Source organism: Cetorhinus maximus, chromosome 5 (genome assembly GCF_964194155.1).
Source record: "Cetorhinus maximus chromosome 5, sCetMax3.hap1.1, whole genome shotgun sequence".
Taxonomy (NCBI): Eukaryota; Metazoa; Chordata; class Chondrichthyes; order Lamniformes; family Cetorhinidae; genus Cetorhinus; species Cetorhinus maximus.
Genome location: NC_135883.1, coordinates 146435028 through 146455564, shown reverse-complemented (window position 1 = coordinate 146455564; position 20537 = coordinate 146435028).

Sequence of the window (20537 nt, the reverse complement as noted above, 5' to 3'; positions counted from 1 at the left end):
CCCCTCTTCTGCGAAGACAGATGCAAAGCATCAATCTTGTAGACTCGGAGACCAGAGGGTGATCTAATCAAGAAAATTAAGGCGGATTTTCTGCTTATTGTGTCTGGGTGGGCGTGGTGACCCAGGTGGGGAAAAATAGGGCAGATGAGATCACAAAGCCCAGAAAGGAGCAAGTCTGACTATCTGCTTATTAATTTTAAAGGATGGGAAATCAATGATGCTGCCTGAGTGCTGTGGAATTCTCCCCATCTGAAATTCTTCTAGATGGTTCTTCCAAGCATGAAAAAGAAAAAATCTTCCTATATATTTTGAACCCTTAAACCCTTGCATTTATAATAAGTTTATTGTACTAGTTCTGATTTTTTATAATCTGATAAAGACCATTTCTTTCATTTTGTTTCATTGATTCACAACAACTTCAAATCATTTTGTCCACATATATTGTTACAGATTTGTGCTTTTGCATCTTGGTCGCCAGATTAGTTGGCTTGTATTGAATATTCTTTAGAGCCTTGCTGATGTATGCTTAAAGCAATTTTTGTTTTGGTTTTTATTGCTTGTTTAATAGAAAAATAATAAGATATATAAAAAGGTGCTGCCTAACCCATTGCTGTTAGTTGTGATTCCCGCCATGTGTTTTTTTTTTGCATTCTGAGCTTGTGAGGTGCATCCCTGTGCCCATCCCCTCTATTCAGCCTTGCTGTGTGTGGCTGCTGCTAGAGCTGCTGCCCTGCCACTGTCACTGTTGAGCCAGAGGAAGCTGCACCTCCTCCTCAGATGCCTGACCAATGTTTGAATATGTAGACCCCATGCCGTGGGAAGTCTCACAGGCAACATGGTGAGATGACCCTAGGAAGTATCTAAGGCACGAGGCTGAAGCTACTGCTCATGTCAGCGCAAGCGTTTCACTGTGACTGACCACAGGTTTGCTGGTTTCACCGTTTATGCAGCTCATATCAGGCCAGTTTCACTCTGCAATGACTTCCCACTGTGCAACCTGGCAAATTGCAGACACACCCATGCACTGTTGGCAAAGAGGGATTCTGAGCTTAACAATGCTCTTCAATGCCTTTTAAACCATCACAATTGGCTTCCCGCCACACCCGTGGGGTAATCCTCTGAACAGGTGAACATACACATGAATATATGAATTAGGAGCAGGAATAGGCCACTTGGCCCCTTGAGCCTGCTCCGCCATTTGATAGGATCATGGCTGATCTGATTGTGGCCTCAGCACCACATTCCTGTCTACCCCAAAACCTTTGACACCCTTGTCAATCAAGAATACCTAACTCAGCCTTTAAAATATTCAATGACCCTGCCTGCACTGTTCTCTGCGGAAGAGAGTTCCACAGGCTAACGGCCTTCTGAGAGAAAAAAGTTCCTCCTCATTGCCATTTTAAATGGGATATCCCTTTTTTCAAATTGCATTCTCCAGTTCTAGTCTCTTTCATAAAGGGAAGCACCTCAGTATCCACTCTGCCTGGTCCCCTCACGATCATATAAGTTTCATTAAGATTACCTCAGATTTATCTAAATTCCAATGAATACAGGCCCGACCCATCCAACCTTTCCTCATAAGATAATACCTTCACCCTAGCATTCAGTCGAGTGGAATTTCTCTATTTGCTTCTAATGTAATTGTATCATTTCTTAATTAAGGAGACCAAAACTGTACACAGTTCTTCAGATGTGGTCACACTAACCCTGTACAACTGAAGCAAAATTTCCCAACATTTATTTTTCCAAAATTTATTTGTTCTTGGGCTGTGGGCATTGCTGGCTGGGCCAACATTTATTGCTCATTCCTAATGCCTTTGAGAAGGTGGTGGTGAGCTGCCTTCTTGAACTGCTGCAGTCCATGTGGTGTAGGTACACCCACAGTGCTGTTAGGGAGGGAGTTCCGGGATTTTGATCCAGCGGCAGGGAAGGAACGGCGATATATTTCCAAGTCAGGATGGTGTGTGTCTTGGAGGGAAACTTGCAGATGGTGGTATTCCTATGCATCTGCTGCCCTTGTCCTTCCAAGTGCTAGAGGTCATAGGTTTGGAAGGTGTTGTCAAAGCAGCCTTGGTGACCTGCTGCAGTGCATCTTGTAGATGCTTCACTGCTGCCACTCTGCCTCGGTAGTGGAGGGAATGAATGTTTAAGGTGGTGGATGGGGTGCCGATTGTGTGGCCTTCTCTGTGTTGAGCTTCTGAATGTTGCTGGAGCCTCAGGCAAGTGGAGAGTATTCCATTGCACTCCTAACTTGTGCCTTGTAGATGGTGGACAGGTTTCAGAAAGTCAGGAGGTGAGTTACTTGTTGCAGAATTCCCAGCTTCTGACCAGCTCTTGTAACCACAGTATTTATATGGCTGGTCCAGTTAAGTTTCTAGTCAAGGGTAATCCCCAGAATTTTTATAGCAGTGGATTCACCATTGATTAGCAGACAGGAAACGTAGGAATAAATAGGTCTGTTTTGGTATGGCAGGCGGTGACTAGTGGGGTACCGCAGGGATCAGTGCTTGGCCCCAGCTATTCACAATATATATCAATGATTTGGATTAGGGAACCAAATGTAATATTTCCAACTTTGCTGATGACACAGAACTAGGTGGGAATGTGAATGGTGAGGAGAATGTTAAGAGGCTCCAAGGCGATTTAGACAAGTTGAGTAAGTGGGCGAATACATGACAGATGCAGTATAATGTGGATAAGTGTGAAGTTATCCACTTTGGTAGGAAAAACAGAATGGCAGAGTATTATTTAAATAGTGATAAATTGGGAATTGTTGATGTACAAAGGGACCTGGGTGTCCTTGTGCACCAATCACTGAAAGCAAGTATGCAGATGCAGCAAGCAGTTAAGAAGGCAAATGGTATGCTGACCTTCAATGTGAGAGGACTTGAGTACAGGAGCAAGGATGTCTTACTGCAGCTGTACAGGGCCTTGGTGAGACCACACCTGGAGTATTGTGTGCAGTTTTGGTCTCCCTAGCTAAGAAAGGATATACTTGCCATGAAGGGAGTGCAGCAAAGGTTCACCAGGCTAATTTCTGGGATGGCAGGATTGTCGCATGGCGAGAGATTGGGTCGACTAGGCCTGTATTCACTGGAGTTTAGAAGAATGAGAGGGGCTCGCATTGAAACGTATAAAAGTCTGACAGGGCTGGACAGACTGGATGCAGGGATGATGTTTCCTCTGGCTGGGGGTTTTAGAACAAGGGCTCACAATCTCAATATACAGGGTGGCCATTTAGCACTGAGATGAGGAGAAACTTCTTCACTCAGAGGGTGGTGAACCTGTAGAATTCTCTAACACAGGAGGCTGTGGAGGCCAAGTCAATGAATATATTTAAGAAGGAAATAGATAGATTTCTAGACTCTAAAGGCATCAAGAGGCATGGGGAGAGGGCAGGAGTATGGTGTTGTGATAGAGTATCAGCCATGATCACGTTGAATTGTGGAGCAGGCTCAAAGGGCCGAATGATCTATTCCAGCTCCTATTTTCTACGTTTTTATGTTTCTATTCAGCGATGATAATGCCATTGAACATCGAGGGGCAATGGTTCCATTCACTTTGCAATAAACAACAACACCCCATTTGCCTTCCCAATCATTTGCTGTACCTGCACACTAGCCACAAGCCATCCAGGGAAAGCCAGAAAGGGTGGGAGTTTTTTTAAGAAAATAGTCATTCATGGGGTGTGGGCTTCACTGATAAGACCAACATTTATTGGCCATCCATAATTGCCCTTGAGAAGGTGATTGTGAGTTGTCTTCTTAAATCACTACAGTCTATGTGGTGTAGATACACTTACAGTGCTGGAAGAGAGTTCCAGGATTTTGACCCAGTGACAGTGAAGGAACGGCGATATATTTCCAAGCCAGCTTAGTGTGTGACTTGGGGGAGAACTTGCAGGTTGTGGTGTTCCCATGCGTCTGCTGCCCTTCATCTTCTAGGTGGTAGAGCTCAGGGGTTGGAAGGTGCTATTGAAGGAGTGTTGAAGAGTTGCTGAGGTGCATCTTGTAGATGGTACACACTGCTGCCACTGGCCACCAGTGATGGAGTGAGTAAATGTTTAAGGTGGTGGATGTGGTGCTGATTGTGTGGGCTGCTCTGAACGGTGCAGTTTCAAGCGGGATGCTTTGTCCTGGACGGTGCTGAGCTTCTTGAGTATTGTGGGAGCTGCACTCACCCAGGCAAGTGGAGAGTATTCCATCACACTCCTGATGTGCCTTGTAGATGATGGTGAGGATTTGGGGATTCAGGAAACGAGTTATGCACTGCAGAATTCCCAGTCTCTGACCTGCTCTAATAGCTAAAGTATTTATATTTTTCACTTTCATCCATGGGATGTGAGTGTTACCGGCAAGGCCAGCCCTAATTAGAATCATAGAATCATAGAAAGTTTACAGCACGGCCATCGTGTCTTTAAGAAGGTGCTGATGAGCTTTCTTTTTGAACCGCTGCAGTCCATGTGGTGTAGGTACACCCACAGCGCTGTTAGGAAGGAAGTTCCAGGTTTTAGGCCCAGCGACAGTGAATGATGGCGAGTGGCTTGGAGGAGAACTTGCAGGTGGTGGTGTTCCTGTGCACCTGCTGCCTTTGTCCTTCTGGCTGGTCAGGGTCATGGGTTTGGAATGTGCTGGTTCTGTTAAGTTTCTAGCCAATGGTAAACCCCAGGATGTTGATGGTGGGGAATTCAGCAAAGGCAATGCATTTGAACATCAAAGAGAAGTAGTTAGGTTTTCTCTTGTTGAAGATGGTCATTGCTTGAAACTCGTGTGGGCTGAATGTTACTTAACACTTATGAGCCCAAGCTTGAATGTTGTTCAAGTCTTGCTGTGTATGGACACGAAACTGCTTCAGTATCTGAAGAGTTGTGAATGGTACTGAACATTTAGCAATCATCAGCGAGCATCCCCTCTTCTGACCTGGTGATGGAGGGAAGGTCATCAGTAAATCTAGATATATGATTCTTCATTGTGTTATCTAAGTAATTATTAAAAATAGTGAATGGTGTGATCCCAGCACAGATCCTTGTTGGGGGGACTACTCATCACTTCTTTCCAATTTGAGTATACATACATTATCCCTACCTCTTGTCTTCTCCCACCTAATCAATCTCATTACTAGATCAATAATTTGCCTTCAGCTCCAGGAGCTTTTGTTTTAAGTAACATTAATATCTTGAAGGTAGTGCCACGTGCTAAAGAGATTAGGAATAAGAAGGTAAGAAGGATCAATGTGTGGCTTAAGGCATGGTTCAGGAGGGAGAACATCAGATCCTTGGGACATTGGGACCAGATCTAGGGTAGAAGATACCTATTCAGAGGGATGGGTTGCACCTTGACAGGGCTGGGGCCAATGTCCTTGCAGAGAGGTTCATTAGCGTGGTTGGGGAGGGTTTAAGCCAAATTGGCAGGGGGATGGGTACAAACACCTAGAAGTGGAAAAGAGGAATATGGTGAATAAAGGGGTGAGAGTATTGAATAGTGCTAGCGAAGGAAGTAGCACCATATTAGATAGGAGCAGACTAAGAAGCACTACAAGGAATGGAACAACAGGTTTAGAATGTGTGTAGCTAAATGCACAAAGCGTGGTTAATAAGGCTGATGAACTACAAGCGCACATAGTAATCTGGAAATACGATATAGTGTCAATAACAGAAATGTGGCTAAAAATGGTGAGGAATGAGTGCTTAATGTTCAAGGATTCAAAATATCCAGAAAAGGGAGGGAAGGACAAAAAGTAAGGTGAGGTGATAGCACTGATCAAGTGAAGACATTGTAATGTTGGAAAGAGAGGATGCCCTTGAGGGGGAAGAACAGAATTGATAAAAGCACAGAACTGCAGATGCTGGAAATCCAAAACAAAAACAAAGACAAAAATACCTGGAAAAGCTCAGCAGGTCTGGCAGCATCGGTGGAGAGGAGCACAGTTGACGTTTCGAGTCCTCATGACCCTTCAACAGAACAGATTTGATTTGATTAGAGTTAAGAAGGAAAACAGGGTATGTTCAGGATTGTGGGATATGCAATGGACCTCCAAATAGTGACAGAGAGAGATATATAGGGCAGAATTTCACCCGTCGGGCAGGCTTGGCGGGGGCGGGCAGGGGCGGCCGGGAAGCCGACTGCCGCCCACGATCAGCACCGGAAGCAAATTTCACGTTGGTGGGTCAATTAAGGCCCACCCAGGGTGAAATGTAAGCACCAGCGCTCAGCGCTGTCTGTGCAGGGGGTGAGGGAGGAGGGCAAGTGGCCGAGTGTGAACCTCGCGCATGCGCACAAGTCAGCTCTTCATAGTCTCCCTGAGGCTCAGAGCTGCCTCAGGGAGATGAAGAGATATAAAAAAAATAACAAAAATAAAATTGTAATAAAACATGTCCCCTCATGTTACTCTGTGACATGAGCAGGGACATGTTATTAATTCAATTGTAAAACTTTTATTTTATTTTTATTTGCTTTTGGAAACCTCATCCCACCCGTGGATGAGGTTTCCAAAAAAACTGCAAAGGCCGCTTGGCCTTTTCACTTGCACGCCGACCGTTAGGTTGGACGGGCAGAAAAGAAATGTAGCTTAATTGATTACTTAATGGCCCTAACAGGTCTTTTAATTGTCGGTGGGCGTGCTGCCAACACCGGCGCGCGCCCGCCCGCCAACCGAACTATCATGCAACTGCGTGTTGACGTAGGCATGTTCGCCAACGTCAACACGTGCCATTTCACGCTCGAGCAGGTTAGGCGCGCACCCACCCGCCGAGCGAAAATTTCTGCCCATAGAGGAGCCAATCTGCAGGGGTATCACAGAGAGATACAAGAACTATAGAGTGATGAAACTCACCCCCCATACAATCCACATGTACCATCCATGCCACCCCATGCTACCTCATGCCCCCCACCCATCCCCATGCCCTCTCATACCCTCCATGCCATCTCATGTCCTTCTACCCACCCCCCAATGGCCCCTCATACCCTCCATGTCAAACAATGCCCCTCTGCCCAACCCCATGGCCCTGCTAACCTATGCCCCAGTACTCAACCCCCATAGCTCTTCATAGCATTCATGTCAACTTAGTGCTAACTCATACCTACCCATGACCCCCCTCATTCCTACAACTCTTTATAGCACCTATGCCAATGCAGTGCCAACTCATGTGAATCCATGCTCATCACCCACCACCCTTTGCCCTTATACCCTGTCATGCCAGTATCCACCATGGGCAGACCTCAGGTACCATGTTGAGATAAAATAAAATAAAGTTTTAAGTATTTATTACAGACTTCACTATATTAAAAAAGTCCCTCATTGATAAAAGCTATTCATTACATTCAAACCCCTTCAAGTACTTAACCCCTTATAAAAACAAACATTTGCATTCATAGCCCCACATCAAAGACAGTTAAACCCTCTATAACTACTTGAAGTTGTCAATCAAACAGTGAACTTACAGGCCCGCCACTGTGATAATGATAGGTTGTGGAATTAGTTGAGCAGTGCTAATCCTACAATGATAGACCTCAGGCTAATGTCAACAAATGTCTATGAAAATTGCAACCACTGATGTTTTTTTTCAACTGAGTATCTTAGAAGCCTGTTTTTCTCCAAAATTTAAAGCGCAGGGGATTTAAATTACTTGACAGCTTGACAGTTCCACAGACCTTACTCACCTTTTATGCACATTCATGTCTCCTTTTGACTGCATTGAATCATTAACGGCGTGTGTCCTTTGCTGGGTGGGCCAGCAGATATTGCCCATGCCGTGGTCACCCTGAGAGGGTGGTGAAGAGATGGGTTCTGCCCCCACAGCATGTGGTACACTGAGACCCACATTACTGTTTTGGGGGCAACCTGGAGGAGCTGCATCTAGGCGCAGCACTGGAACTCCAGGACATGTCAAAGTCAGGGTGATGACATGCTGGGAGGGGAGCTTCAAGGTGGTGTGGCAACGAACCATCTGCTGCCCTCTACGCTCCACGTACTTGTGCCTCCTTGCTATTGAAGGTTATACCATGTGTTGCCTAATGTGATGTAGGCAGCATTTGGTGAAGGTGGGGGAACAGGCCTGGCATCTTTGTGTGAGTGTTTAGCAGCAGCTGGGTGAGGAGGTACTGGAGGCCTGCAATGTCCCACTCTGGTTGGGGTGGGCTGTGCGCGAAGAGAGTCCAGGTACAAGTAGTACTAATCAATGCTCTTCTCTCCTTTTCAGGAGAAGAATGTTCAAAATGCAGCCGAGCGGGTGAGGACTGGCGGCGGCCTGGCACAGTTAGCGATTCTCAGCCGCTTTGAGCAGGAGGCCCTGGATTTGGAGAGGCGCCATGCGCCCAGGTCCCCGGTGTCGGTGAGGCTGGGGTGCCATGGGCGGGTATGTCTGCCCAGCACTGAGGTCACCATTGTTCTCCCAGCAGCCATGGCAGTGCTGAATGTTCAGTGATTGAAGTTTGCAACATGGCTTGACCATTGCTTATGGAAGGATGAGTGCATAATTATCCGGGAGACAAGGAAGCACTTTGATATTGTCTCCACGTTAACTGATCCAATGTCCTTGTTCTTCCTTTCAGCATCATCAGAGCAGGGCCAGGGGGAGGAGCAACAGGGGCCCCTTCTCACACCTGAGAGGCCTGAAGTCTCACCAGCTTCACACCATCTCTGCCAGGCAGGCACCAACGTGGATACTAGTGCCTCGGTGGGAATAAGAACATCGGCTAGAGTCCCGGGGCACAGCGGTGAGGGCACTTCACAGTTGCTGGAGGAGCTGGCAGAGACAGACAGTGCCCATGGCGCCAGCAGTCGGAGGACTGCAGGGGACCAGGCACATGCTCAGTCGGTGCCTGATGATGTGCCTCTGGAGTTGTCTGCGTTGCAGCAAGTGCAGAAAATGCAGCCGGGTGTGCGGGAGCATCTGGGGAAGATACCTGAGGCTATGCTTGGCTTGGTCTCTGTGGAGGAGTCTATGTGGACGATCACTGAAGCAATGAGCCACATGTCTGAGCGCCATGCGTCCTCCATAGAGAGAGTGCTGACTCGTGGAGAGGCTCCTCCAGGAGACCCATCAGGGCTCTGACCAGCAAGCCCTCACGTTGGCATTGACCTCAGCTGGCATCAAGTTTCCGAGCTCGGTGCCCATCCATCCGTGGTGAGCAGGGAGGTCCGAAGCGACCTCACGTCGGTGCAGCAGCTGCCTGTCATCTCTGCGGGCTCCTCTCAGGGCACTCTGGATGAGGGTGGCAATGCTCCGCCCCTCTGCTAGTGACCATGGCATCTGATGAGGCTGCGACGACTGGGGAGGTGCCAGCTGTGGACCTGGCAGCTCCCTCCCAGGCGGGGCTAGCACAGGCTCCACAGGCCAGAGGACGATCGCCAAGGTCATTGAGGCCAACAGGACAGCAGAGTCAGCAGGCTGTCTCAGATGCCACTCCCAGCGAGGGGACAGCACCAAGACATAGCACCCGGAAACGTAAACATAAGGCACCTTAGGCACACCACAGGTTTATCACTGGTGCTTTTGTGCTGGCCCGAGATGAGGTCTATAATTTGTTTTGATTTGGAACACCATTGTTATTTTGTTTCATATAGTTTCTTTGCTTGTGATATTAAATTCAGACATGTCACCATGGCTGAGGGTGCCTCTTTTCTTCTGCAGGTGGATGGTTTCCAAAAATGTTGAGTGATTTGTGGGACATTCAGCTTTATTAACAAGGCCCTTAGTTAATGTTCCTAACCTGGCAGATTTTGCACTTAGGTATCGAGAATGGAGCCTACAGCCCAGGCTTGTCCTGGAGGTCCATATGTGCTGTGCTAGCTGAAGGTTCACTAGATTAAAGCCTCCCAGGTGTCCCTGCCTCCCTGGAGTATGCCTGGGTCAGCGTCTATCCCCTCAGCATTTCCCTGTGCGTGCTAATCCTTGGACTCACTGCTGGACTCATCGTGTGCAGCCACAGCCACAGTGTCGACGTCTTCATCGTCCACAGCATCCCCCCTTTCCAGCGCAAGATTGTGGAGAGCGCAGCATGCAACCACTATCACCGACACACGATCTGGGGGGCACTAGAGTGCGTCCCCTGAATGGTCCAGGCATCGGAAGTGCATCTTGAGAAGACCGATGGTTCTCTCTACAAGAGCCCTTGTGGAGGCATGGCTCCTATTGTACTGCTGCTCAGCTTCTGTTCTTGGATGGCGGAGAGGCATCATGAGCCACCTTCTGAGGGGATAGCCCTTGTCACTCAGTAGCCAACTATCCAGCCGGGCTGGAGCACTGAAGAGCCCCAGCACCTGGGAGTGTCTGAGGATGTAGGCGTCGTGGGAGCTGCCTGGGTACCTTGCACAGACTTGTAGAATCAGCATCCTGTGATCATACACTATCTGCACATTCAAGGAGTGGAAGCCCTTCCTGTTGACGAAAGCACTGGGCTCACCTGCTGGCGCCTTGATGGTCACATGTGTACAGTCTATTGCACCCTGGACACGGGGGAAGCCAGCAATCGCCACGAAGCCTCTGGCTCGCTGTGTCTGGCTTGCCTGGTCCCAATGGTAGTGAATGAAGGTCAGTGCCCATCTGAACAGAACATCGATAACCTGCTTGACACAAGTGTGGACAGATGATTGGGAGACACCGTAAAGATCATCCATCGAGCCCTGGAAAGAGCTAGAGGCAGAGAAGTTGAGGAAACTATGATGTTATGAGGCGCGGGTTGGCTATGATGGATTGGGAAATATTACTTAAAGGGATGACGGTGGATAGGCAATGGCAAACGTTCAAAGAGCGCATAGGTGAACTGCAACAATTTTTTATTCCTGTCTGGTGCAAAAGTAAAACAGGAAAGGTGGCCAAACCATGGCTTACCAGGGAAATTAGAGATAGTATTAGATGCAAGGAAGAGGCATACAAATTGGCCAGAAAAAACAACAGACCTGAGGATTGGGAGCAGTTTAGAATTCAGCAAAGGAGGACCAAGGGATTGATTAAGAAGGGGAAAATAGAGAATGAGAGTAAGCTTGCAGGGAACATATAAACTGACTGTAAAAGTTTCTATAGGTATGTGAAGAGAAAAAGATTGGTGAAGACAAATGTAGGTCCCTTACAGTCAGAAACAGAGAAATTTATAATGGCAAATAAAGAAATGGCTGACCAACTAAATACATACTTTGGTTCTGTCTTCACAAGGAGGACACTAATAACATACCAGAAACGTTGGGGAACACAGGGTTTAGTGAGAGGGAGGAGCTGAAAGACATCAGTATTAGTAGGCAAATGGTGTTGGGGAAATTGATGGGATTGAAGGCTGATAAATCCCCAGGGTCTGATAATTTACATCCCAGAATACTTAGGGAAGTGGCCCTAGAAATAGTGGATGCATTGGTGGTCATCTTCCAAGATTCTATAGACTCTGGAACAGTTCCTACAGACTGGAGGGTAGCTAATATTTAAAAATTATTTAACTATTTAAACCTATCTAAAAAGGCAGGCAGAGAGAAAACAGGGAATTATAGACCAGTCAGCCTGACGTCAGTAGTGGGGAAAATTCTAGAGTCTATTATAAAAGATTTTAAGCTGAGCACGTGGAAAACAGTGGCAGAATTGGACAGAGTCAGCATGGATTTATGAAAGGGAAATCGTGCTTGACAAATCTACTGGAATTTTTTGAGGATGTAACTAGTAGAGTTGATGAGGGGGAGCCAGTGGATGAGATTTATTTGGACTTTCAGAAGGCTTTCAACAAAGTTCCACATAAGAGATTGGCATGTAAAATTAAAGCGCGTGGGATTGGGGGTAGTGTATTGCGATGGATAGAAAACTGGTTGGCAGACAGGAAACAAAGAGTAGGAATAAACGGGTCTTTCTCCGAATGGCAGGCAGTGACTAGTGGGGTACCGCAGGGATCGGTGCTGGGACCCCAGTTATTCACAATATATATTAATGATTTAGATGAGGGAAATAAATGTAATATCTCCAAATTTGCAGATGACACAAAGCTCGGTGGGAGGGTGAGCTGTGAGGGGGATGCAGAGATGCTTCAGTGTGATTTGGACAAGCTGAGTGAGTAGGCAAATGCATGGCAAATGCAGTATAATATGGATAAATGTGAGGTTATCCACTCTGGTAGCAAAAACAGGAAGGCAGATTATTATCTGAATGGCTATAAATTGAGAGAGGGGAATGTGCAACGAGACTTGTACACCAGTCGCTGAAGGTAAGCATGCAGGTGCAACAGGAGGTAAAGAAGGCAAATGGTATGTTGGCCTTCACAGCGAGAGGATTCGAGTACAGGAACAGGGATGTCTTGCTGCCATTGTACAGGGCCTTGGTGAGACCACACCTGGAATAGTGTGTGCAGTTTTGGTCTCCTTATCTGAGGAAGGATGTACTTGCTATAGAGGGAGAGCAGCAAAGGTTTACCTGACTGATTCCTGGGATGGTGGGACTGACATATGAGGAGAGATTGAGTCGATTAGGATTATATTCACTGGAGTTCAAAAGAATGAGGGGGGATCTCATAGAAACCTATAAAGTTCTAACAGGACTAGACAGGGTAGATGCAGGAAGGATGTTCCCGATGGTGGGGGAGTCCAGAACCAGAGGTCACAGTCTGAGGATATGGGTAGACCATTTAGGACTGAGATGAGGAGAAATTTCTTCACCCAGAGAGTGGTGAGCCTGTGGAATTCGTTACCACAGAAAGTAGTTGAGACCAAAACATTGTATGCTTTCAAGAAGGAGTTAGATATAGCTCTTGGGGCGAAAGGGATCAAGGGGTATGGGGAGAAAGCGGGAGCAGGCTATTGAGTTGGATGATCAGCCATGATCACAATGAATGGCGGAGCAGGCTCGAAGGGACAAATGGCCTACTCCTGCTCCTAGTTTCTATATTTCTATGTTTCTAAGGAGCCAGAGGCATAGACTTTGAGGACAGCTGTGACCTTTAGAGCCACTGGCATGGGATGTTCACCCACACAGTTCGTGGAGATCTCAGGCCGAATCATCTGACAGATATAGTTGACTGTCTCCCTAGAGAGACAGATCCTCCTTCGGCACTGCACCTCAGACATATTGAGGTAGCTGCTTTGCTGCCTGTATACCCTGGCAGCAGGATAGTGGTGTCTTCTGCGGCCCCTTTCACTTTGGACTACCTCTTGGCCCTGCACCCCTTGTGCCTGCGCCTGTCCTCCCAAAGGTGGCTCCCCTGGAGGCTGAATGTGCACTCAAGGCCTCCTCCCCCTTCTAGCCCCCTCTTCCTCCTCAGATGAGGTGCCTCCAATGGATAGTTCAGCTCCCGTTCCCAGGCTAAGGGAAGGCTTCCTGAAACATGCAGGCCCAAAAAAGGATTCCTCACTGCAGAGTGCTGACCTGAAGGTTGAGTCCAGTCCAAGCAGCTGGTATGCGTTTTGAAGTATTGCAGATCACACAGGCAAGTATCAGTAACTTTGAAAAATCAATATTTGACAGAACACATTCGCAACCCCACTGAGCCCTCTTATCCCGCCCGTGGATAAGGTTTATACAAATATGTCTTACCTGCCTGCCCATTGCTCCCGTGCGCCAACCTGAAGATTGTACGGGTGCCAAAAAGTCGCTGTCAATTGGTGCCTCAAGGGCCTTAAGTGGCCGATTAATTAATGGTGGGCGCGCATCGGATATCATCACGTGCACGCCCAATGAAATATCGTGATGGCGCGTGGTGATGTCGGGACCCTCGCCCGATGTCACCCCGTGTAATTTTACGTGTATTTGTGTGGGGCCCGCCCTCGCACGCCAACGGGAAAATTCTGCCCCATGAGTCGTGTTTCAGGAACCTGGATGACGAAAATTGCTTTTCATTGAAGGCAGCAGTATTTTTAAATGTGCCCCTACCTCCGTGAACCTTGAATGTATGAAAATCGCCCTGTCCCCGTTCTACACCTACCCCCACCGCCCGCCGGCAAAACTGGTGGGTGCTGGATATGGGAGCAGTATTTCCGGATTTGGGGCTTTGGTGCTATTTTGGCTAAATTGGGGAGCCCTTCAATCTTTGTGAAAACTCAGGCCAGGACTCTCTCCTGTGTTGCTATGACTCTAACAGTTGTCGAAGCTATTAGGAAACCTAAAAACTTATTTCAGCTTTAGATCGGCGGTCAGAGGCTTGAAACTCCAATTCCCAGCAGGTCTCGGGCCTTCTGTGCTTGCACTGGCTGGAGGGTGGCCACACACGTGCAGTTGACGTCTCTCATGTCTTTAGGCTGGGAACAGGCACTGCGTATCTGTGCAGAGGCAGAGGCTAGGAATCATGAGTCACCTCCTGACTCGCCAAAGCCTGTCCACCATCCTCAAGGCACAAGTCAGGAATGTGATGGAATACTCCCCACTTGCCTGGTTGAGTGCAGCTCCTACAACACTCCTGAAGCTTGACACTATCCAGGACAAATCAGCCCACTTGATTGACACCACATCCACAAACATTCACTCCCTCCACCACTGACGCACAGTAGCAGCAGTGTGTATCATCTACAAGATGCACTGCAGGAATTCACCAAGGCTCCTTAGACAGCACCTTCCAAACCCACGACCACTACCATCAAGAAGGACAAGGGCGACAGATAGATGGGAACACCAACACCTGAAAGTTCCCCTCCAAGCCACAAACCATCCTGACTTGGAAATATACCGCCGTTCCTTCACTGTCGCTGGGTCAAAATTCTGGAATTCCCTCCCTAACAGCACTGTGGGTGTATCTACACAACATAGATGGCAGTGGTTCAAGAAGGCAGCTCACCACCACCTTCTCAAGGGCAACTAGGGCTGGGCAATAAATGCTGGCCCAGCCAGTGAAACCGACATCCCGAGAATGAATAAAAAAATAGGAAGCAAAGGCGTAAAGTGGTGCGAAACTGCAGGTCAAGTGATCTGGAACCGGAGCACCGTTCGAGAGAAGGTGTCCCAGGGAGCTGGACACGGGGAGGGGGAGAGTGAGAAAGTCCCAACCCAAGAAGAAGGTCTCAAATCAAGGAGAGGTCCCAGAATAAAGTCCAAGGCAGGGACCAAGACAGGGCTTAGGGATAGATCCTGTTGATAAATGACAGGAGCAGGGAAAAAGGCTCTGAGTTAAAGAAAGAGCTGTGGGGAGCGGAGCTGAAGCAAAGTGGGCTTGAGAGAAGCCCTGAAGACCTGGGAGGGCAACCGAAGGTTGGTGACTCTGTGCTTCGAGCCGTAAGGGCAAAGGTATCCTTTTGGAGCAGTGGTGGCTGCTTGGCAAGGCCGAAGATCTGAAATTATGCTTGGAATGTAAAGCATGGGTGCACTCGGCGATCCAAGGGAAAAGAATGGAAGGTGAGATTGAAACCATGGAGATGGATTCTTGTTGAAGCTGTCCGAGTGGGAGCAACTTTTGGAGAAAATTCCAAGGTGAGTTTTCCAAACGTGGAGATTTGAAACCCTCGAGAGAAAGACAGAGTTTCAGTGAGGCCAGTTGGCTCACGATGTGACAAGTGTGAGGTTGAGTTGTTGAGAAATCAATAGAATCTGCTTTGGTTGCATCTGTCATTTACTTTGGACTGTGGTGTGCCTGTCTACAGTTTGCCTGTTAATTCACATGTACCACTCACTTACCCTGAATATTAGAGTATAAGATCAATGTGGTAAATTGTTTTATCTTTCTGAATTTGTATGTGTCTGTAAAGATATAGCTGGGGTGAAAGGAATAATAAATATTTGAATCATTTTCTTTGGTGTTTGTATTGAGTTCTTTCCAACTTTTTTGTCTGGTACAATACAGTTTATTTCTCTTGTTTATTAAATGTTTTATTCTTTGCGTTAAAAGTTCATCAGCAGACTCTTGTGAATGTGTTCAGTAACTTACTTCCACGGTTTCTAAAAAAAATAAAAGTTAGGATCTATCAAGCCAGGTTTCAGTCTGGGATCTGACCTATCCAGTATTAACATAACTGGATCATAATAAAGTTTATCGAATGCCTCTGGAAGTGTATATAAACTATATTTATAGAGATTCCTGTCTACTATTTTGGTTACTTCCACAAAAAATTTGATTAGGTTTGTTAGCCATTTAAGATGGAGGCTAAGTTGGGCTGTGTAAGGTGCTATGAACCCACCTATCACTTGAAAATGGCATCCGTGGTGCCCATGAGCAGAGCGTTATCTTGGTAAATGGGTTTGAGCACATAGCTAATGACCCCCAGCAGCATGCAGAGCAGGAAGATCATTTAAAGAATCAATATGCAATGCTGATTTGACACCAATGCTGCCATTTTCCAACTGCACACTCCAGCCAATGCCCTTTCTTAATCTAGCATAGCTGAACACAGTGCTAAACAGAATGAAGGGCCTGCCCCACTAATGCTATTTCAAAGGACTCTTTACAGGCTAGCTGTTTGATTATTTCTTCTGGATGCTGGTGCAAATGCACATTGTGAAGCCTTCTTCCACTTAAAGTTTGAATAGTCTGGAGCGAATGGTCTGGCTGGTGCTGAAGTACTTGTTTGTTCATTTAAAACCTTGTGCTGAAAAACTTTCCTCCAGACATTGGTGGCCTGGTAAGGCTTCCAATGGGGGACTAATCATCACTAGGAGAATGAAGAGAGGTCACGCAGAGCAGGACAAGCTGCTAGAAGAGGGAGGAGGAGGAGGGATAGAAGGTTTCTTAGCAGGAAGATATATTCACTGATTGCCTTTAGGAAGCAATCCATACTTGCCTCAACTTCAGCAAGGTCTGTTGAATGAGCTATCTTCACTTCACAACGAGGTGCATGAGGGCAGTCTGAGCTTGCGTGACAGGAATCTGACTTTAGCTGCAGTACCCTGATGTTGGGTGGCTTCTGCTTCAGCCCAAGAAGCTGAGACATCGGGCGATGCATCGTGTATATTAATGTGTACTGACTATGCAGGAAAGGACAGAGTCCAAGCTCTGCACCAAGCCCTGTGTGAAGTTGGTGCCAGACCCCTCCACGCTCTTTGCACCCAGACTTTCTGGCTGACCTGCCAATTGACTAAATATTTGATTGTGCGTAGCATCACTTTTCTTCTGTAGGCTGGCCCACTGAAGTGCCTATCAGAATCCTCTGCAGCAGAACTTGTATGCTACCGTGCCCGCTGGCGAGATAACACCAGTACAACCCTTGCTTGCTGCCCTGGCTGCATGCCAATCAATCCTCATGGAGGAGGATGAGCAGCAGCTGCTGGCATCTGGAAGCACCTCTCAGGGCACTTCTGAAAGGGGCAGCCTCTCCTCCGTCCACCCTCAAGGCCTCAGCCGAACAGAGGACGCCCACTAATGTCATCCAGGGCAAGGGGGCAAGCAGATAAGCAGCCTCTTTCTAGGGCAGCAGCAAGTGAGGGGTGAAGCACTGCACTGGAGCACATAGAAAAGAATTTTTAAAAACTCCATACTGGTGACTAATTGGATCACATGCATACGTATTATATATGTTATCAGATGGGCTAGTGCCAATATGTTAGTAAACATTCAATTTACTACCTTCATGCTATCTGTAAGCACTATAAGAAATGCATGGAAAAAGATTCATGAATTGCTAATACTGAACTTTGGTCAAGATGCAACAATGCCAAATGGCATTGAGATGCTGACTGCATTGCCAGGATTCCTCAGTGAGGTCATAGTCGAGATGGATTGATGTTGAGACACAGGCAGTGCACGCACCTGAGGACAACAATGTCTGACCTACTGGAACCTCTGTCTTGTCAAGGCCTGCCTTGTGCCATGGCCATCCATTTACTCCTGTGCCAGCCCTTGCACCTCCCTGTCAGGGTGTTCCACCACCTCTTCTTCGACCTCATCATCAGAGGAATGCCCGCTGTCTTGCTTCTCCTCTAGACCATCAGTGAAACTGTGGATGACACGAACTGCAATGCTCTTCATGATCTATCCAGGCATCAGAACCTCATCTTTAGCAGCCTAATTGTCTGCTCAAAAATGACCCTGGTGGGCTGCAAACTTGCCCTCCCTCTGATATCCACATGCATATAGCAGTTGATTATTGGTTAGTGTTGATTAGGAGCTGAAACCTTGGCTGAGTTATTCCCTTTTTCAAACCACAGCACCACTATGACCAATTGTAGCCTTAAGTTGATTTAGCTAATTGACAACAGATTGGGGATCAAAGCCAGCATCAGCATGGTTTATGCTTACCACTGATTGAACCTCTGAACCACTAGTGTGCTTTGAAACCAAAACAAAAATACCTGGAAGAACTCAGCAGGTCTGACAGCATCTGCGGAGAGGAATACAGTTGACGTTTCGAGTCCGAATGACTCTTCATCAGAACTAGAGAGAAATAGAAAAGAGGTGAAATATAAGCTGGTTGAAGTGGGTGGGACAGGTAGAGCTGGATAGAGGGCCAGTGATAGGTGGAGACAAAGAAGAGATTGCCAAAGATGTCATAGACAAAAGGACAAAGGGGTGTTGACGGTGGTGATATTATCTAAGGAATGTGCTAATGGGGATATTAAGGGTAGCAAGCAGGACAAGCTAGTGGCAGATGGCCATAGTGGGGGTGGGGTGGGGGGGAAGGGATCGAAATGTGCTAAAAGGTGGAGATAAAACAATAGATCAAAATAAATTTTAAAATAGGTCTGAAATGAAAGATTTATAATTTTTTAAATTATAAATTATTGGAAAAGGGGGGATCGGAAAGGGGATGGGGATGGAGGAGAGAGTTCATGATCTGAACTCAATGTTAAGTCTGGAAGGCTGTTAAATACCTAGTCGGAAGATGCGGTGCTGTTCCTCCAGTTTGTGTTGAACTTCACTGGAACATTGCAGCAGGCCAAGGACGGACATGTGGGCATGAGAGCAGGGTGGAGTGTTGAAATGGCAAGCGACAGAGAGGTCTGGGTCATGCTTGCGGAGCGCAAAGCGGTCACCCAGTCTGCGTTTGGTCTCTCCAATGTAGAGGAAACCGCATTGGGAACAGCGAATGCAGTAGACTAAGTTGAGGGAAGTGCAAGTGAAATGCTGCTTCACTTGAAAGGAGTGTTTGGGCCCTTGGACGGTGAGGAGGGGAGAAGTAAAGGAGCAGGTGTTATACCTTCTGTGGTTGCATGGGAAGGTGCTGTGGGAGGGGGTTGAGGTGTAGGGGGTGATGGAGGAGTGGACCAGGGTGTCCCAAGGGAACGATCCCTGCGGAATGCCGCCGGGGGGGTGTGAAGGGAAGATGTGTTTGGCGGTGGCATCAGGCTGGAGTTGGCGGAAAATGGTGGAGGATGATCCTTTGAACGCGGAGGCTGGTGGGGTGATAAGTGAGGACAACGGGAACCCTATCATGGAAGCTCGACTACATTCCTCACACCCCGCTTCCTGTAAGGACTCCATCCCATTCAGTTCCTTCGCCTCCGTCGCATCTGTTCTGATGATGCCACTTTCCAAAACAGTTCCTCTGATATGTCTTCCTTCTTCCTTAACCAAGGTTTTCCACCCATGGTGGTTGACAGGGCCCTCAACCGTGTGCGGCCCATCTCCCGCGCATCCGCCCTCACACCTTCCTTTCCCTCCCAGAACCATGATAGAGTCCCCCTATTTAATGTGTAAAGATCGGAGTGCTAAAATTTCCATAATGTTTGGAAAGCTTGTATCTTGTTCACATCACACATCTTAATGAATCAGGTATAAGGTCAAGACATCCTGCAGTTTATAAATTGTTCGTAGTCCATTCGAAAGAACTTTGAGTGGATTAAGTTCTTGAGAATGTGGAAGAAATCCACAATGAACAACTTATCTTATAGACTCAGAGACTAGCAGTGTGTTCTGCTCAATATATTATGGGGCACATTTTCTCTCAGTGTTAGAGTGTAAAAGGTAACCTAGGTAGAGAAAAATAGAGCTGGGAAAGTCACATTTCTAGAAATGAGCCTGGTTGATCTTCTAATTATAAGTTTAATTGGATGGAAAACCAGGGATATTCCATGAATCCAATCCTATCCACCTGACTTTCCTCTTTATGGCTCACCCTGGAGATTTTTGCTCCCAAGCATTGCAGATGAAAATCTGCCGATATATTTTTAGCCCTTATTTAATTTATTTATCGTAATGTGTTGCCATTTTCTTCACATTATAGATTTACACTTTGCTGTAAGGTTAGTGGACCTGTATCAAATATCCTCATTTTAAACCTTGCTCATATATGTATGGAGCGAGCTTTCTTGGTTGATACTTGACAAAATGTAGAAAAATGCCTTGCCAAACACATTGCCCTGAGGGCTATGCGTTTTACTACGTTTTTGAATGCATAAAATCATGAAACAAAATTATAAAGTAATTAAAAATTTCACAAGAAAAAATTTATATCACGTCTTTCAGCCCCAGGACCTTACTCCCAATTAAATACTTGTGAAGCGTAATTCCTCTTGAATATGAGAAACACGGCAGTGATCTTGCACACATCGAGTGCACAAGTTGAGATAGTGCAAACATGGCCTTTTATTTTGCCCACTGCCAATACCATAACCTTACCCTTGTTCCTTTTTCCCTTTCAAAACCCAAAAGGTACATCCCGGTCAGCAAATGGGGGGGGTCATCAAAAAAGAGAGTGCCAATGAAAACTCAGTA